Below are 17,436 nucleotides of genomic sequence, written 5' to 3' on the forward strand. Positions count from 1 at the left end.
AGGGGGATGAATGGAAGACAGCCTTCTCCACTACACTAGGTCATTATGAGTACAGGGTCATGCCTTTTGGCCTAGTTAACGCCCCCTCGGTTTTCCAGGCCTTTCTGAGCCACGTGTTGGGGGACTTCATTAATCACTGTGTCATTGTCTACCTTGACGATATACTGATATACTCAAGGACCCGAGAGCAGCATATCCAGCAGGTCCGGTCAGTCCTCAGGCGGCTCTTACAACACCGTCTGTATGTTAAGGCAGAGAAATGAGAGTTCCACCAACGCCAGATCTCCTTCCTGGGCTATATCCTGATCCAGGAGGGAGTCTCCATGGACCCCAGGAAAGTGGACGCGGTGACATCCTGGCCTCGACCCACCATGGTAAGGGTGCTCCCATGCTTCCTTGGTTTCGCCAATTTTTATCGTCGGTTCATACGAAATTTTAGCACAGTAACCGCTCCCCTTACTGCACTAGCGGCTAGCAAGGATCGAAGACTCCCTTTGAGGGCGGAGGCAGAGAAGGCCTTCCAGGATCTAAAGAAACAGTTTACCTCCGCCCCAGTGCTGAAACAGCTGGATCCTTCCTTGCCGTTTGTGGTGGAGATCGATGCCTCCTCAGTAGGAGTGGGAGCAGTCCTGTCACAGAGGCAAGGGGACCCGCCGAAGCTGTACCCCTGTGCCTTCTTCTCCAGGAAGATGACCCCCGCCGAACGTAATTACAACATTGGGAACCGGGAACTCCTTGCCATTAAACTCGCGCTTGAGGAGTGGCGTCACTGGTTGGAGGGTGCTGTCCATCCCTTTGTGGTACTTACAGATCACAGAAACCTTGAGTACCTTGAGACCGCGTAAAGGCTGAATTCCCGACAGGCCCTATGAGCCCTGTTCTTCACCCGTTTCACTTTACTGTGTCCTATCGACCAGGTACCAAGAATAGGAAAGCCGATGCCTTATCGTGGATTCACGACCCAGAACCGACGCCCACCAACCCAGAGGGGATCCTGCCTAAGGGGTGTGTGGTGGGTCCGGTCCACTGGCAACTCCTCCAGGACATCCAAGAAGCTCAGGATGGCGAGCCAGAACCTCCTGGGAAACCTGCATGTTGTGTTTATGTGCCCATTTCCTTCCGCGCAGCAGTGATGAAATGGGCTCACGAGGCCCCGGAGGCAGGGCATCCCGGGATCCGGCGTACCCTCTCCCTGCTACAAGGACGGTTCTGGTGGCCTTCGGTGTCCGATGACGTCAGGGACTTTGTCCAGGCCTGCACCACTTGCGCGCAAACCAGGACCTTACCCAAAAAGGCGGCTGGTTCCTAGAACCCCTACCTACACCGACCCGACCTTGGACCCATGTGGCACTGGACTCCCTAGTGGACCTGCCGGTCTCCGAGGGTAAGACAGGGATCCTCTCTCTCATAGATCGTTTCTCCAAGGCCTGCCGACTGGTGCCCCTTCCAAAGTTGCCTACAGCTCTTGAGGTAGTGGAGATCCTGTTTGAACAAGTCTTTAAACTGTACGGACTCCCCGAAGTCATTGTTTCAGATCGGGGGCCCCAGTTCACCTCTCGGGTGTGGAAGGCTTTTTGGGGATGGCTGGGAGTAATGGTCAGCCTTACATCTGGATACCACCCGCAGGCCAACGGCCAAGCAGAACGCCTACAGCAGGATGTAGCAAGGTATCTCCGAGCCTACTGTTCCCAAAGACAGCACCAATGGGCTCGCTACCTGGCCTGGGCAGAGTATGCCCACAACTCTGCACCACATACATCCACAGGTATGTTGCCCTTCCAATGTGTTTTAGGCTACCAGCCTGTCCTTTTCCCTAGAGAAACCTCCCCGTGTCATGTTCAGGCCGTGGAAACTTGGCACAAAGAGAGCGCCCACGTATGGAGGATGGTCCGGTCCCACCTGCTCCGCAGTGCGGAATGCCACAAACGTCAGGCGGACCGGCACCGGCGTACCCTTTCGTTTGTTCGTTTGTACCCGGGCAAAGAGTTTGGCTCTCCACCCGAGATCTTAACCTGAAGGTTCCCTCAAAGAAACTCGGGGCCTGTTACATTGGCCCCTTCAAGATTGTGCGACGAGTCACACCGGTTACTTACCGCCTTCAGTTGCCTCCTGATCTCCGAGTACACCCAATATTCCATGTCTCCCTCCTGAAACCAGTAGGAGTGTCGCTGCATCAGCCGCCAGTCGACACCACACAAACACCTCCGCTACCCCTTGATGGGGATAGTGTCTACGAGGTCCGGGCCCTACTGGACTCTCGCCGACAGAGACGCCGGTTGCAATATCTGGTAGACTGGGAGGGGTACGGCCCAGAGGAACGTTCATGGGTAGCTGCTTTGGATATCTTGGACCCCGATCTGATTGCTGCCTTTCACAGGGACCATCCAGAGTGCCCGGCCCCTCGCCCCCGGGGGCACCCTCCTTCTAGGCCCAGGGCGTCCGGAGCCGCCCGTGGAGGCGGGGGTACTGTCACGTCCCCGGCAGCCTGTACATTGACGACACCTGCTGTTTCCTAATAGGAACGGCAATAAAGGGGGACGCCGAGGAAGCCCACATGCAGAACCTTGTTTTGCCTCCTTTGTTTCCTCCCGAGCCGTGCCACAGTGAACCTCTTCCGATATCGACCTTTGCCTGTACATTCCTGACCTCGTTCTTTGTCTAGTCCTCTGTATTACGTTTGCTGATCGCCTGACCCACGCCTGTCCCTCGACTTTGCTTTTGGATTCCTATTTGGCTTTATTAAACATCTGCACTTGAGTCCGTCCTCGCGAAGCGCAACCATGACAGCTGGTCTGGATGGAATTTCAGGGTGAGTTTTAAAAAGATGCAGTGAGCAACTGGCTGCTGTCTTCACAGACATATTTAACACCTCCTTAAAAAGCTCAATTGTACTCACCTGTTTCAAAAACACCACCATTATCCCTGTTCCTAAGAAAAACAAAGTGAGCTGCCTTAATTACTATCGCCCAGTGGCACTGAGCCCCATTGCAATGGAATGTTTTGAGAGACTGGTGCTGGGATACATTAAAGACACCATCCCTGACACTTTGGACCCACTTTAGTTTGCCTACCGCCACAACAGATCCACTGAAGATGCAATATCACACACCCTTCACACCACTCTGGCTCACCTGGACAATAAAACTGCCATGCAAGGCTATTATTTGTGGACTATAGCTGGGCATTTAACACTGTCATCCCGACCAAGCTGATCCACAAACTACTAGGACTGGGACTGAGTGCTACATTGTGCAACAGGATCCTGGACTTCCTCACCAACAGACTCCAGTGTGTGCAGAATGGCAGAAATACCTCCTCCCCACTGATCTTCAACACTGGCACTCCACAGGGAAGTGTCCTGAGCCCGGTACTGTATTCCTTGTTCACACATGACTGTGTGGCCAGTCACAGCCCCAACACCATCATAAAGTTTGCTGATGATACCACCATTGTGGGTCTGATCACCAACAACGATGAGAGGGCCTACAGAGAGGAGGTGAGGCTCCTGGGAGAGTGGTGTCAGGACAACAACCTGTCTCTCAATGTCAGTAAAACTAAGGAGCTGTTGATTGACTTCAGGAAACAGGATACAGTTCATGTCGATAGTCTGTGGAGAAGCGTTCAAGAAGAATTTCATGATACTTGAACATGGTACTTGTACCTATGACAATAAACTTGAAACTTAACTGATACCTTTGTTTGAGCTGACTTACACTGCCTTTAGGTTTGTACCCTAAGTGACTGACACTGATTTACCCATTTATACTGTTGCATAGTTTTTACTCTTTCAGTTCAGGGTTAATAGCTTGGTCAGGAGTACCACTGCAGGGGTGCATTTGAACACAGGTTCTCCACATTACAAGGTAACAGGTCTGACCATTACACCACCTAAGAATTCTTCACCGAGAGTGTTAAGTGGACAGATTTGGCTGCAGCCTCGGTGGTCCTCCACATGCAACCACTGAAAAAACTGCATAGCTGGAAAGGTAAAACACAGAAACAGGGTCAGCAGGTGGCGTTGTAGTTAGAGTAACTTGCTACTACGTTTATCAATGTACTTAACCTGAACTAATGCTGTAAAAATTGCCCTGCTGTATAAATGAGTCATCATTGGCATCCATCAGTCTAGAAAGACCATGGAATTGCGCCTTGGTTTTGTCCACTTCACGGTGGTTTGCATCGCCGGCCATGACTGTGAAGGCCCAAACGAGAATGACAGTCCTTGCCACAGTTGCAACAGATGTGCTGGGTGCTGTTCATATGTTCCACTTGAAGCCTGACCTTCCTGCGTCTTTGCCTCTCCTCAGCCTGTAGTCGCAGCTTTTGTTCGCCATGTCCCAGACCTTGATGAAGTTCAAGATAAATGAGTAGATCACTGTAATAAGTTTAACAGGGTTCGTCACTATTCTTTCAGAGAAATGACTAAATGTGCCTGGGATGGTGAAAGGCCTGTGTCCCACAGCAATGGGGAAGAATGGCAGCAGGATCTGGAGATGGTGCCGAAAGCCGAAATAAGCTATAACCCACCTATGGTCATATCCCTAATGCTCCCATCCTGCCCTACACTGTCTTAAGCACATTACCAGTCATACACGAAGTAAGGCACATGTCTGAGGTGCAGAGGGCCTGCACAACTTGAGGCACAGTGGCATGACAGGCCTCAAAAGCCAAGGGACTGTTGGTAAAGATCCAGTCTAGCACTCCGGCCCCCGTGTGTGTGGCGAGCGGACGGAAGCCGGGTGCACTGAGACTCCCTCGTCCACGTCCCGAGGCCCCGAGTCAAAACAGCCATCAGGTCAATTAAAGCGCAACCTGTGTTAAATTGAATTATTCAGGGTTGTTAAACAAATACAGGGTCCCCAGGGTGGGACAGCCAGGAAACGGCACTTTGCACCAAGGTTAACTAATGAGATGTTTACTTTGCGAGAGTGTCAGAAGGATGATTTAATGCCATATTCAAATTGCATCATGTCTGAGGTGCAGAGGGTCTGTGCATATTCTGCTTGGAATTAAGTGGATTTGTGTAAGATTTCTAAAGTATTAATTCAAACTCAAAGTGGTGGTGTGGCCCAGAAAAGTTTAGAAAAGTCTTTTACTTTTCATTAACAAATGTGTTTTTATTTTTGCTTTTGGAATAAATCCATACTTCACAGAACATATAAGTGAGTTTTTTCTCATCGTCATGGTGGCTCCATGATCTCTGTCTAAGTATAACACAAACAAATGTGCTTGCGGTCATGTGTTTCTGACACGCTTTGTGCTGCTTCGGGGATGCTGGTGCAGGCCACCGCTGTCAGGCCCTCTCACTCTCCCACACACACACAGACACACACTGGTGTCCCAGCAGCCAGGTGGACACCGAACACAACTACATGGCTCTCCTCCTGTTGCTGGCTCTCACCTGGCCAACCCTGGACAACAGCTGCCGTGTGCAGGCCTGCTATGAGCCCGACACTCTGTCAACCGTAGGCGTCACCACAGGGGGTAGTTACTGCCTGTTGCGGTCAGTGCAGATGCCATTCTGGAACTACACGACAAAGGCATATGGCAGACGGTGTGCACGGTGAGTGTCATGCTGCACGTGGTTTTCAGAGCTCTTTCCCAAGCTGCTCCTCTCCAGCTCCTTAACTGTGCAGCTCTTCTTACTCATTCCACATTCCAGCATGCTGTCCTGCACTCTATGTTCTAAAAACTGAGCTGGGGGCGAGGGGTTCTGCTGCTGTATTTCTTTCTCGGCTGGTTCTGTCACCGGCTGGAGGATCTGCCTCAGCATCGGGCGCTTTTTCGACCGCAGTGGCATTTGCACGGGGCCTCCTGTGGCTCTAACTGAACACAAGAACAGCTGAATGTTCTGCACATTGTGGTTGCAGTGTCACACGTGGGCCCTGAGAGTGACCGAGAACGACAAACACTCATTGCATTCGTCTCTGTCGGGCATCCACGCGGATCACATACAAACTTGTGTTAAAGACGAGTGTGTAAAACTGTGGAGCCTGTAGCCGCTCATCATAAGCTCTTTGCCAGTGCTGTTTGCAAACGTCTGACACGAAGAAAGGTTCCTCTCAAAGTGTCTCCACATCCTAGATTTCGCTGCCAAGGACAAAGAGGCTCAATTTACAGTGTTTTTACCACCTGCTTTTCTCTGTTTGACCATCGCTAGCAGACTGGAGCCCCCGGCAGAGTCGCAGGCCTGGACAGGCTGTCTGGACACTAGAGGAAGACCGGCCAATGTCAGCGAGTGCGGATGGCCCTGTGGCTGCCCTGCAGGGGCTGTGAGAGGGGTGGGACCCAGGTGTGCCAGCTGCCACGTCAGACACATGTGTATCAGGACCAACCTGCTCACGGCCCTCGGTCTGTACCACATGCTCGGGGCACAGCTCGTCGTGAAGCAGGCGAGGCACCCCCTCAGCCACAAACACAGGCATTTCAGTCATACTTTGAGCTAGTTTGAACAAATATTCAATTTTCATTTACTTCTCTTTTTTTCAGATTGTTTAAATGGCCGGAAGGTGCTGAGAAGCGACTTCCAGAGAACAGCCAGCATGATGTGTACGAATTCGCACTTACGGTGTTGTGTGATGAGTCTTTTTCCTCTATGGAAAACACAAGGACTTTTATGTTCTGTTAAAAACCAAGACAGTACGAGTGGGTGTGTGTGTGTGTCTCTATATACATATTTACTGAGGTAATGTAGTGGTTACCGTTGCCACCTTTGCAGTCAAACGACCCCCTTTGACTACAGCGCGTGGTACGCTTAAGGAAAGTACTTGCCTTGAATTGATACAGTAAAATTCACCCAGCTGTGTAAATCGGTAAATCATTATACGTAGCTTAACATCGTGAAGTCTTAGAGAAAATGTTGGAAAAAAAAATATACATTATAAAGTTTCATTCATTCAAATATGATTAGTCAGCCTGAGATGTGGCCTGAAAATAAATTCTATAAAAAATAAGACTGGGTAAGTTTGTGTCATTTGTAATGTAGAAAACCACACTTAAATTTACTTGTGTTAATAAACTCAGTACACATTGCAGTATTGACATAGCTGCGCAGTAGTTTCTTCAGAATGATGTATAAACCCATTCCTTACATAACACGATAAAATTGCTCTGAAAAATTTCCCCACTACGTGAATTCCCATTGTGAGGTGATAAAATTACCGTTACTGCCATTACTCCTTACAGGAAAACAAAGTAATTGGTTGCTAGATAAAGAATAGATCCTAAAATGAACTAAAACAGCAAAAATAAGGTATTTTTATGCATAACAATAACATACACAAAAAAATTATTTCTAGCTTGTCTTTCACTGTTCACTGTTTTCATTCATACATTGATTATGAATAACTGCTTACTAATAACCAGAGATGCCAAAGCTGAGATGCATAGGGCATGAGACAAGAGTACAACCTCGACAGAGACATTGTGATAATTTGTCTCCCAGGTGTTCGTGATATAAAGAACATTCACAAGATCACTGCCCGTGTCTTTCACTCCGCAAAGCACAGACACAACACTGTTAGAGGCTGTGACTGTTTGATCCCGTCTGCTGCTACAGTGCCGTTTATCAAGGCATCTCGGACTGAGACAGTAAAAATCACGCCGCTGTATAAAGAGTTAAATCAGGGTAAGTAATTGAACATTTAGTCCAAGGGCTGTACTGTACCTAACCCTACTCCTAAGCCTAGGTGTTGTGCACACGTCTGTTGGGAAGTGTCTCCTGTACCCGCTGCGGGTGCCGTGTGATTGGCTCAAGTCAATGTGTTGTGTCCCTGTAGCGTATAAAAGTCCCGTTTCCAGATTTGCCCAGTTTGGTAGCAGCCCACTGAGCAGGGTGGGTGCCATGCTGCTGTGTGCAGCAGTGGTTCTCTGTGCTCTAGGAGCCATGGGAGAAGAGCCTCTGTGCCGAATACTGGGGAACCCAGAGACCCCCCAGCTTTCCAAGGACGGGGACATCCGTATTGGAGGAGTTTTCTCCATTCACCGCACAATTAGGCTACCTGTGCTCTCATTCAGAAACAAGCTGCCACCTCCAGCCTGCTCCAGGTGTGTTTCTGCTCAGGTGTGCTTCTTTGCCCTCTGAGCCACTCTGTCTTTTCTGTAGAGAGACATAACAGCCTTCTGTCAAGGTGGCAGGAAAGTGTCACTGAATCTGTGTTTGGCAAATTTGTTGAGGCAGCTGTAGCGCCTAGACTGGGGTCGACCACAGTCAATGACAGCCATTATGTATAACTAATGCCTAGAAATGATTTCATAGCGATGCACTGGATTTTTATGTCACACAAATTTTTCAATGCAAAATATGTATGAATAATGATACACAACTCCAGGTAATAGGCAACGTGGTAATGAATGCATTGTTTATATTTGAATGGTCAAATTGTCCACAAAAAACAAAGGTCTGGAACCACAAAGTAAAGGCAAATCCTTTAAATTCTCCAGTTCCACAAATTAACCAGGACCTTTTCTGTATTTAACAGCATAGACCTGAGAGAATTTCGGTATGCACAGGCTATGATCTTTGCCATTGAGGAAATAAACAACAGTAACAGCTTGCTCCCAAATGTGACCTTGGGTTATGAGATCTATGACAGCTGCACCTCCACAGTGGGTGCTATGCGGGCTGCCATGGCGCTTGTGAATGGCCAGGACCAGACGGCACACAGCGGATGCGCAGGCAAACCAGTGGTGCATGCCATTGTAGGGGAATCGGAGTCCTCTTCGACTATCGTCATAGCAAGGACCACCGGGACATTTCACATTCCAATTGTAACGTCTCTCTTTTTTGCACATTAACCACACTGTAAAGTATTTAACAAGGAAAACATTTGACTAAAATACTGTATTTTTTTGTTGCAGATCAGCCACTTGCCACGTGTGCATGTCTGAGCAACAAAAATGAGTTCCCCACCTTTTTCAGGACCATTCCCAGTGACTACTACCAGAGCAGAGCACTGGCCCAGATGGTCAAACACTTTGGCTGGACCTGGGTTGGCACTGTCAGAAGCGACAATGACTATGGCAACAATGGAATGAGTGTGTTTGAGGAGGCTGCCAAAGATGAAGGTGTGTGCATTGAGTACTCAGAGGCCATATTAAGAAACTATCCCCAACAGAGGATTACAAAGGTTGTTGAAGTTATTAAAAGGTCCACTTCAAAGGTAATTATAGCATTTTCTTCCCAAAGAGATATGGAAGTTTTGCTGGAGGAGATCCTACTTCAAAATGTGACAGGTCTCCAGTGGGTCGCCTGTGACTCCTGGATCACAGCTCGATATCTGGCCATTCCCAGAATCTCTGCTGTTATCAGCAGTGTCATCGGTTTCACCATTCCAAAGTCCACAGTACCTGGTCTCAGTGAATTCCTGGTGAAGGTCCATCCATCTAAAAGTCCACAAAACGCCCTTTTGAAAGAATTCTGGGAAGCTTCCTTTGCGTGCATGTTCTCCCAGAGGAATGAAACAACAGATGTGAAGCTTTGCTCAGGCAAGGAGAAGCTGGCAGAGCTGAGTAACGAGTACACTGACTTTTCAGAGCTGATGTCCAGCAATGTCTACAAAGCTGTGTATGCTGTAGCACACGCCCTTCATGAGCTGCTGACATGCAAACAGGGCAAAGGGCACACATTAAATGAGTCGTGTGTAGACAAGGCAAACATTCAAGGGGCTCAGGTGTGCATCAGTTGCTGAAATTTTAGAATGTAACTTTTAGACCAATAAAAAGGAAACTGTCGCTTCCCTATTACTAATGCCACTGTTTCCTTACGTAGGTGGTAAAATATTTGCATGAGGTCAATTTTACAACACACACTGGTGAACGTGTGTATTTCGACCTTAATGGAGATCCAACAGCCCGATATGAACTGGTGAACTGGCAGAAGGGGGAAGATGGAGAAATAAAGTTTGTCACAATAGGTTATTATGATGCATCTCTGCCAGCTGGAAAGCAATTTACCATGAACGACAACAATATTTTCTGGGCCGGAGATCCGTTCACGGTAGGTAGAGCATGCTGGGTTCCAGAACTATTTCGATTTTTTCGATTTCGGTCTTTCCGGCTCTCTACTTCAGTGAGAATGCCGAGGTTCTGTTGTGTGTTTGAAGGTAAATGTGCTTGAGGAGCACAACTGGGTCTGAGGGTCAATTTGAAAACAGTCATGCTCAATGTCATTCTGCTTTGCACAGTGATCACCTGGACAGTCCTTGTGTATTTTGGTATTCATTAATCATTTCATTTTGCATGTCCCTGTGTTTTTTGTATTTGCTTCCTCTGTTACAGAGGCAACTTTCTTGAAAGCTATGGTACAAAAAATTAGCTGAAGTTAGCAGAACTGTCAGTGAATAAAGATGAGAGTGAGTGATTTACTGCTGTAAAAAGATGAGAGTGAGTGAATGAGTGGCAAACTGAAACTTGCTTGGCCAGCTGAAACTTGTGCTCTTTCTCAGAAGCCCAAGTCCGTCTGCAGTGAAAGCTGCCAACCGGGTACTAGCCAGGCTGTGATTCGAGGCAAACCTATATGCTGCTTCTCCTGTATTCCATGTGCTGCTGGGGAGATCAGCAATGTAACAGGTAGAACTTTCTCTAGCAGTAATAACAGTCTCACCATCTCCATATACCCTGCCTTACTTCTAACAAAGCTGAATGTGACAAAAAAAGGAGACCCGATTGCTGGATGCATGTCTACTGGAATGATCAATAAATGTGCAAAATTAATAGAGAAACAAACAAAAAGCTGCAGCTTTTGTGAATCATAAAGTAATAGAAGTGCAGAAAAATACTCTGATTGTGTGTTTTGTTTCAGATTCAACTAAGTGCATCAAATGTCCGCTGGAATATTGGTCAAATGAAGACAGAACCGAGTGCATACTCAAGAAGGTTGAGTTTCTCACCTTTGGAGAAACCATGGGCAAAATGCTAACAGCCATCTCTGTGATAGGAGCGAGTTTAACAGCAGCAACTGGATTAATATTCTTTCACTTCATGGAAACACCAATTGTGAAAGCCAACAACTCAGAGCTGAGCTTCCTGCTGCTCTTCTCGCTCATTCTGTGTTCCTTTGCTCTCTCACTTTCATCGGCCGGCCCTCTCAGTGGTCCTGCATGCTGCGTCACACAGTGTTCGGGGTCACCTTCGCTATGTGTATGTCTTGTGTCCTGGCGAAGACAATAGTGGTAGTAAATGCCTTTAAAGCATCTGTCCCTGGAAGCAATGTTCTCCAGTGCTCTGCCCCCTTACAGAGACTCAGTGTACTCTGCTGTACTCTCATTCAAGTTGTAATATGTGCATTGTGGGTGTCACTTGCCCCACCAGTTCCAAACAGAAACACTGCATACTCAACTGACAAGGTCATTCTCGAGTGTGACGTAGGCTCAGCCGTGGGCTTCTGGGCTGTGTTGGGCTACATTGGCCTCCTCTCTCTCATGTGCTTTGTACTGGCTTTCCTGGCCAGGAAGCTGCCCGACAACTTCAACGAAGCCAAATTCATCACATTCAGCATGCTCATATTCTGTGCGGTGTGGATCACCTTTATCCGGCCTATGTCAGCTCACCGGGCAAGTTCACTGTAGCTGTTGAGATCTTTGCCATTTTGGCTTCCAGTTATGGTTTGCTGTTCTGCATTTTTTTGCCTAAATGTTACATAATATTATTTAAACCTGAAAAAAATACTAGGAGGCATATAATGGGTAAAATGCATGCTAAATCCCACTAACTACCTGTTTTTATTAGTTATGAAGACCTTTCTGCAAAAAGGTTTAATCTTGATCATGAATAAGCCAATCCTTACATATGTACAAAACAGAGGACTGTTGTAGAACCACATTGGTGTGGATGTTTTTCGTTCTGTTAATAGAACTAAGGCATAAAATAATCTCAGACGTAAATATAAGTTTGAAAAATATTAAAAGGAAATGTGATGTGACGAGTGAATCATAAGTTGTGTTTTACCCATTAGACATGTTAAAAGTGTTCTTTTGTTATGGACATGAAATGTTTTTAAGTATAAGAAAAAAATAAAAACGCTGCTTTTTACCATAGACTTTGATATGACATATTGTCGTTTTTGTGGTGTGTTCTGTTTATTTTCTTTCGTTGTACTTTGCATTTGTCAACACAATACAGAAAGATGATAATCAAATATTTTCAGGAGAATGAAAAGATCACAAAGTCAATTACTGGTCTGAGTGAAAGTACAACCCCAATTCCAAAAAGTTGGGCCAGTATGGAAAGTGCTGATAAAAACCAAAAGAAGTGATTTGTAAGTTTACTTTGACTTCTATTGAAACAAAAATAGTATTGACAAGGTATTTGATGTTTTACCTAATCAGCTCTATTATTTTTTGAAGATATACACACACACACACACAGTCAGAACCACTTGTCCCATACGGGGTGACGGGGAACCGGAGCCTACCCGGTAACACAGGACATAAGGCCGGAGGGGGAGGGGACACACCCAGGACGGGACGCCAGTCCGTCGCAAGGCACCCCAAGCGGGACTCAAACCGCAGACCCACTGAAGAGCAGGACCCGGTCCAACCCACTGAGCCACCACGCCCCCTATGAAGATACACATTTAGTCTGAAACTGATCCCTGCAACATATTCCAAAAAAGTTGGAATACACACACACACACACACACACACACACACACACACACACACACACACACACGCATTTTCAGAACCGCTTGTCCCTTACGGGGTCACGGGGAACCGGAGCCTACCCGGTAACACAGGGCGTAAGGCCGGAGGGGGAGGGGACACACCCAGGACGGGACGCCAGTCCGTCGCAAGGCACCCCAAGCGGGACTCAAACTGCAGACCCATTGAAGAGCAGGACCCGGTCCAACCCACTGAGCCACCACGCCCCCTATGAAGATACACATTTAGTCTGAAACTGATCCCTGCAACATATTCCAAAAAAGTTGGAATAGTCAAGTCTTTTCCACTGTGCAACATCACCATGTCTTTTAATAACACATCATTTGGGCAATGAAGACACCAGTTGGTTAAGTTTGCAAGCGGAATTTCCCCCCATTCATCCATTATGCAGGAATTCAGCTGCACAATTGTATGGGGCCTTTGCTACTGTATTACGCGCTTCATTATGAGCCACACATTCTGAGACAGTTCAGGACTGCAGGCAGGCCAATCTAATACCTGTACTTTCTGCTTATGCAGCCATGCACTTGTAATCCAGGCAGAATGCAGTTTGCCGTCATCCTGCTGGAGAATGCAGGGATGTCCCTGGACAAGACGACATCTGGATGGCAGCCTATGTTGCTCCAAAATTTGTACATATCTTTCGACATTAATGGTGCCCTCATGGATATGCAAGTTGCCCATGTCATGGGCACTGACACACCCCCATACCATAACAGGTGCTGGCTTTTGGACCGGATGCTGAGAACAGCTTGGATGGTCCTTTTCCTCTTTGGCTCAAAGAACACAATGGCTGTTTTTTCCAAAAACTATTTGAAATCTTGCCTTGTTGGGCTGCTTTGTCACCTGCTCTGAAGGCAGAGTCAAAAAGAAGGTGTCACATTGTGACCCTCGTGAGACTAGTTTCCCGGTGCTCCAAGAAAAACCAGGTTGCGTTTAGCCAGCCAGGTGTACCCCAGGATGTTATCCAGGAATTTAATGAGGTAGAAGGACACTGAAGGACATACTTGCAGCTGCAACAGCTCTGTGCAGCTTTTCTTTATACCTGTCCCTAGTGGTTGCCTGTGCAGCTTGCTAACCTGCAGCATTGTGTCACACCCAGGAAAGGGAATACTGTGCAAAGGTATAATCAATGAAGCTGCTTGCAGCCCCTGAGTCGAAGAACGCCTGAGCCAAAACCTGGTTCCACCCCATGACATGGCAACGAGCACAAAGCGCTGTGAGGCAGGCCGAGGGAGGTCACTCACCTATAAAGGAGGACCGGAGTTTGATTGTGCTGGACCCACCGCTTGGAAGTGAACTGCACTCCCGCAGTACAGACAGAGGCCCTCATGGATCTGCCACTGTCTTTCTTCCAGGATCAGGCATTCTCTTCCTAATGGCAGGGGCTTTAGCGCCTCAAAGAAAGATCCAGACAGGGAGAGTGCGTGGCAGGAAACGTTGTGTACGCTCTCTCATGAGGTTATCAATCGTGATGGTGTTCTCCGCAAATTCATCGAAAGTTCAGTTCTCCTCCGATACGCAAATTCAACGCATGGGTGTGGCCAGCTGGGGTCCTCCGTGGGGACTGACATGGAGGTGATGGCTGATGACGCGGGAGGTGGCACGGCAGACGTGGATGTGCCATTTGCTGCTGTGGCCCCATCCTGATGCAGGTTACACAGTATCTCCTGCATGGCCTTGGACAAGCACTGAAGGGTTTGCTCCTGAGAACCCAGCAAAACCCCCTGGTGATGTTGGTGTATCAAAGTTTCTCAGTCTCTGCTGGGTCTATGTAAGAGGTGGAATCTTCTGTCAGGGATATGAGTCCAGGAGACTGCAGGTAGGACCCAAAGTGCGGGATTGTTTTATTCATTTTCTGAAGGGTGAGGCAATACTCGTGGTTGGGGATGGGCATGTGTCAATGAATCGATGTGCGAACGTTGTACTAAAGGATGAGCCGAGGTATTGGTCGAAGGACGAAGCCTCAGTTGAGGTCAGACCGTCAGGACTTCGAGTGAGGAGATGGGACCAGGGTAACAAGGGAGGAACACAAGGTGAAGGACAACAGATGCAGATAACAAATGCAGAGGGGATGGTTGTCTCAGGGAGATTCCACAACCTGGTTGGGGTAGTGTGGCTTTTTATATTCAGTTCCATTGATGCCTGCCAGGTACAATAGGCTGCAGTGTGGTCAGGGGCATGACATGCTGAATGTGGTCATCCATTCTTTTTAACCACTTGTCCTTTAGGGCCGCGGTGGCAATAGGGAGAGCAGAGAAGCTCGGACATCCCTATCCCACACAACTTCCTCCAGCTCACCCTGGGGGATCCCCAGCCGCTCCCAAGCCAACTGGGAGATGTAATCTCTCTAGTAGGTCCTGGGCTGACTTTGGGGTCTCGTCCCAGTTGGCCGTGCCTGCTATACTTCCAACGGGAGGCGCTCTCACATCCTTACCAGATGCCCAAACACCTCAACTGGATCCTCTCAATGTGTAGTAGTAGCGACTCTACTCTGAGCTCCTCCTGGATGGCCAAACTCCTAATCTTATCACTAAGAGTGAGTCCCACCACCCTGCGATGTAAACTCATTTCAGCCACTTGTATCCGTGATCTTATCCTTTCGGTCGTGAACACTGTATGCAAATGTTTGTGTACCTTCTAAAAAAAAAAAATTGAAGGAAGGTCATCAGGATTCATCTGTCCTGCATTTTATGCACCTACTTGAGCGATGAACATCGGTGGATCAAGTGGAAAGCAACAAACTAGGTTTACTTAAGAATCACTTCTGCAGCTATGTATCTTTCTCTTAATGTAATGCACAAATGGTATTTTTACTGAGGGGGGTGCGGTGGCGCAGTGGGTTGAACCACAATCCTGCTCTCCGGTGGGTCTGGGGTTTGAGTCCCGCTTGGGGTGCCTTGCGACGGACTGGCGTCCCGTCCTGGGTGTGTCCCCTCCCCCTCCGGCCTTACGCCCTGTGTTACCGGGTAGGCTCCGGTTCCCCGTGACCCTGTATGGGACAAGTGGTCCTGTGTGTGTGTATATTTTTACTGAGATGTACGTCGCTTTGGAGAAAAGCATCTGCTAAATTAATAAATGTAAATGTAAATGTAACCTTGCCTAAGAAGTTATAAAAAGGATGACCAAATATTCCAAAGCTCATTACAGTTATAATGCAAGTGAAACATTAACTTTTCTAGTGGATTCAAGTTAGACACCTGAGTCATCGACATATTTGTTGCGGAAACTTTAGCTGTGGTTCATAGCAGAAGGACACATGTTCCACCCTGGACAGGACACGCATCCATCAAAGGGGAATGTCATACATAGTAACTCAAACACACTGCAAGCAATTTAGAGCCACCAATGCAACTGAAACATGTCTACGGCCTGTTGGAGAAAACCCAACATGAACATGGGGAGAACATGCTGATTCCACACAGTGAGGTCATGATATTGAGCAAAGATGGTAATGCAGCCATACCTAAAAAGTTCCACAAAGGGTGACCAGATATTCCAGAACTCGTTACAGTTGTGACGGAAGTGAAACATTAACTTTTCTAGTGGAATAAACTTAGACACTTGAGTCATCGACATATTTGTTGCGGAAACTTTAGGTGTGGTTCAGAGGAGAAGGGCACATGTTCTTGCCAAATGTACAAAAATATACAACTTAGGATAAGCTCTGGTTTTCCACACATTCTTCTTTCTCAGATACAGAATTTGGGTTATGATTTACCATATGATATATAAATGAAAGAGGAAAAAAGGTGTAGTATTGCATTTCCCTCACAGAAGCATGCAGCCGGTGCGTGGCGACGTGCTGATTGCTGATCCTCGCAGACTTGTTAGTTTAGTGTATATTGTTTTGTTTGTGTCACTATCCTTCCAGCCAGTTTACTCTCTTATTACTTATGATCACCAAACACTTCTGCAAATACGTAAAACAGTGCGATTAGACGCAATTGTTAGCGTTAGAGAGCGGAACTCGCTGCCTCGGCTCTGCCGCGAACAGCATGACCGTGTCCCACCAGGGACCACTCAGACAACACAAGCTCGGGAAAAGGGGCCCCAGGGCTGACGTACAGGTGAGAACAAAACGCCGCGGGTTACGACCTTCGATGCCCAGTATTTTACTGTCCAATGTTCAGTCTCTGGACAATAAAGTGGACGATCTCAGAGGACGACTTAAATTCCGAAGAGACCTACGGAACTGCTGTGTTTTCTGCTTTACGGAGATGTGGCTCACCGCCAGCATGCCGGACCACGTGGTCCAGCCCAAGGGCTTCTCAATCAACGCACGGATCGGAATGATTCCTCGGGGAAAAAAAGAGGAGGGGCATATGCTTTCTTATTAACTACACATGGTGTATGAATGTGGAAGTGATTTCACAGAACTGCACTCCGGACCTTGAATACCTTCTGATCAAATGCCGACCATTCTACCTGCCCAGGGAGTTCTTGGCTGTGCTCGTGGTCACAGTTTACATCCCACCCCAAGGGAACACACACACAATGCTGAGAACGAACTGTACCACGTTGTCACTAAGTACGAGAACAAGCACCCAGACAGCCTGTTCATTATCTCTGGGGACTTTAACCAAATCGACTTCAGGAATGTATACCCAAAGTACCACAAGCACATCTCCTGGATTACCGCGGAAATCTGAAATAAGATCCGTGAGTGAACCTCTGCGTTTCAGTCCAGAAACACGAAAGCATACAAGAAGAATAAGTATGAGCTCTGCAAAGCCATCGCCAGCACGAAACGGGAGTACAGCAGGAAGGTGGA

General features: G+C 47.6%; 1 pseudogene; it reads left to right on the forward strand.

The window, feature by feature from the left end:
- The first annotated feature begins 5,372 nt into the window (after positions 1-5,372).
- Positions 5,373-11,710, forward strand: LOC114911708 (extracellular calcium-sensing receptor-like; annotated as a pseudogene).
- Positions 11,711-17,436: the final 5,726 nt, after the last annotated feature.

This window comes from Scleropages formosus, chromosome 10 (genome assembly GCF_900964775.1).
Source record: "Scleropages formosus chromosome 10, fSclFor1.1, whole genome shotgun sequence".
In the NCBI taxonomy this organism is placed as follows: Eukaryota; Metazoa; Chordata; class Actinopteri; order Osteoglossiformes; family Osteoglossidae; genus Scleropages; species Scleropages formosus.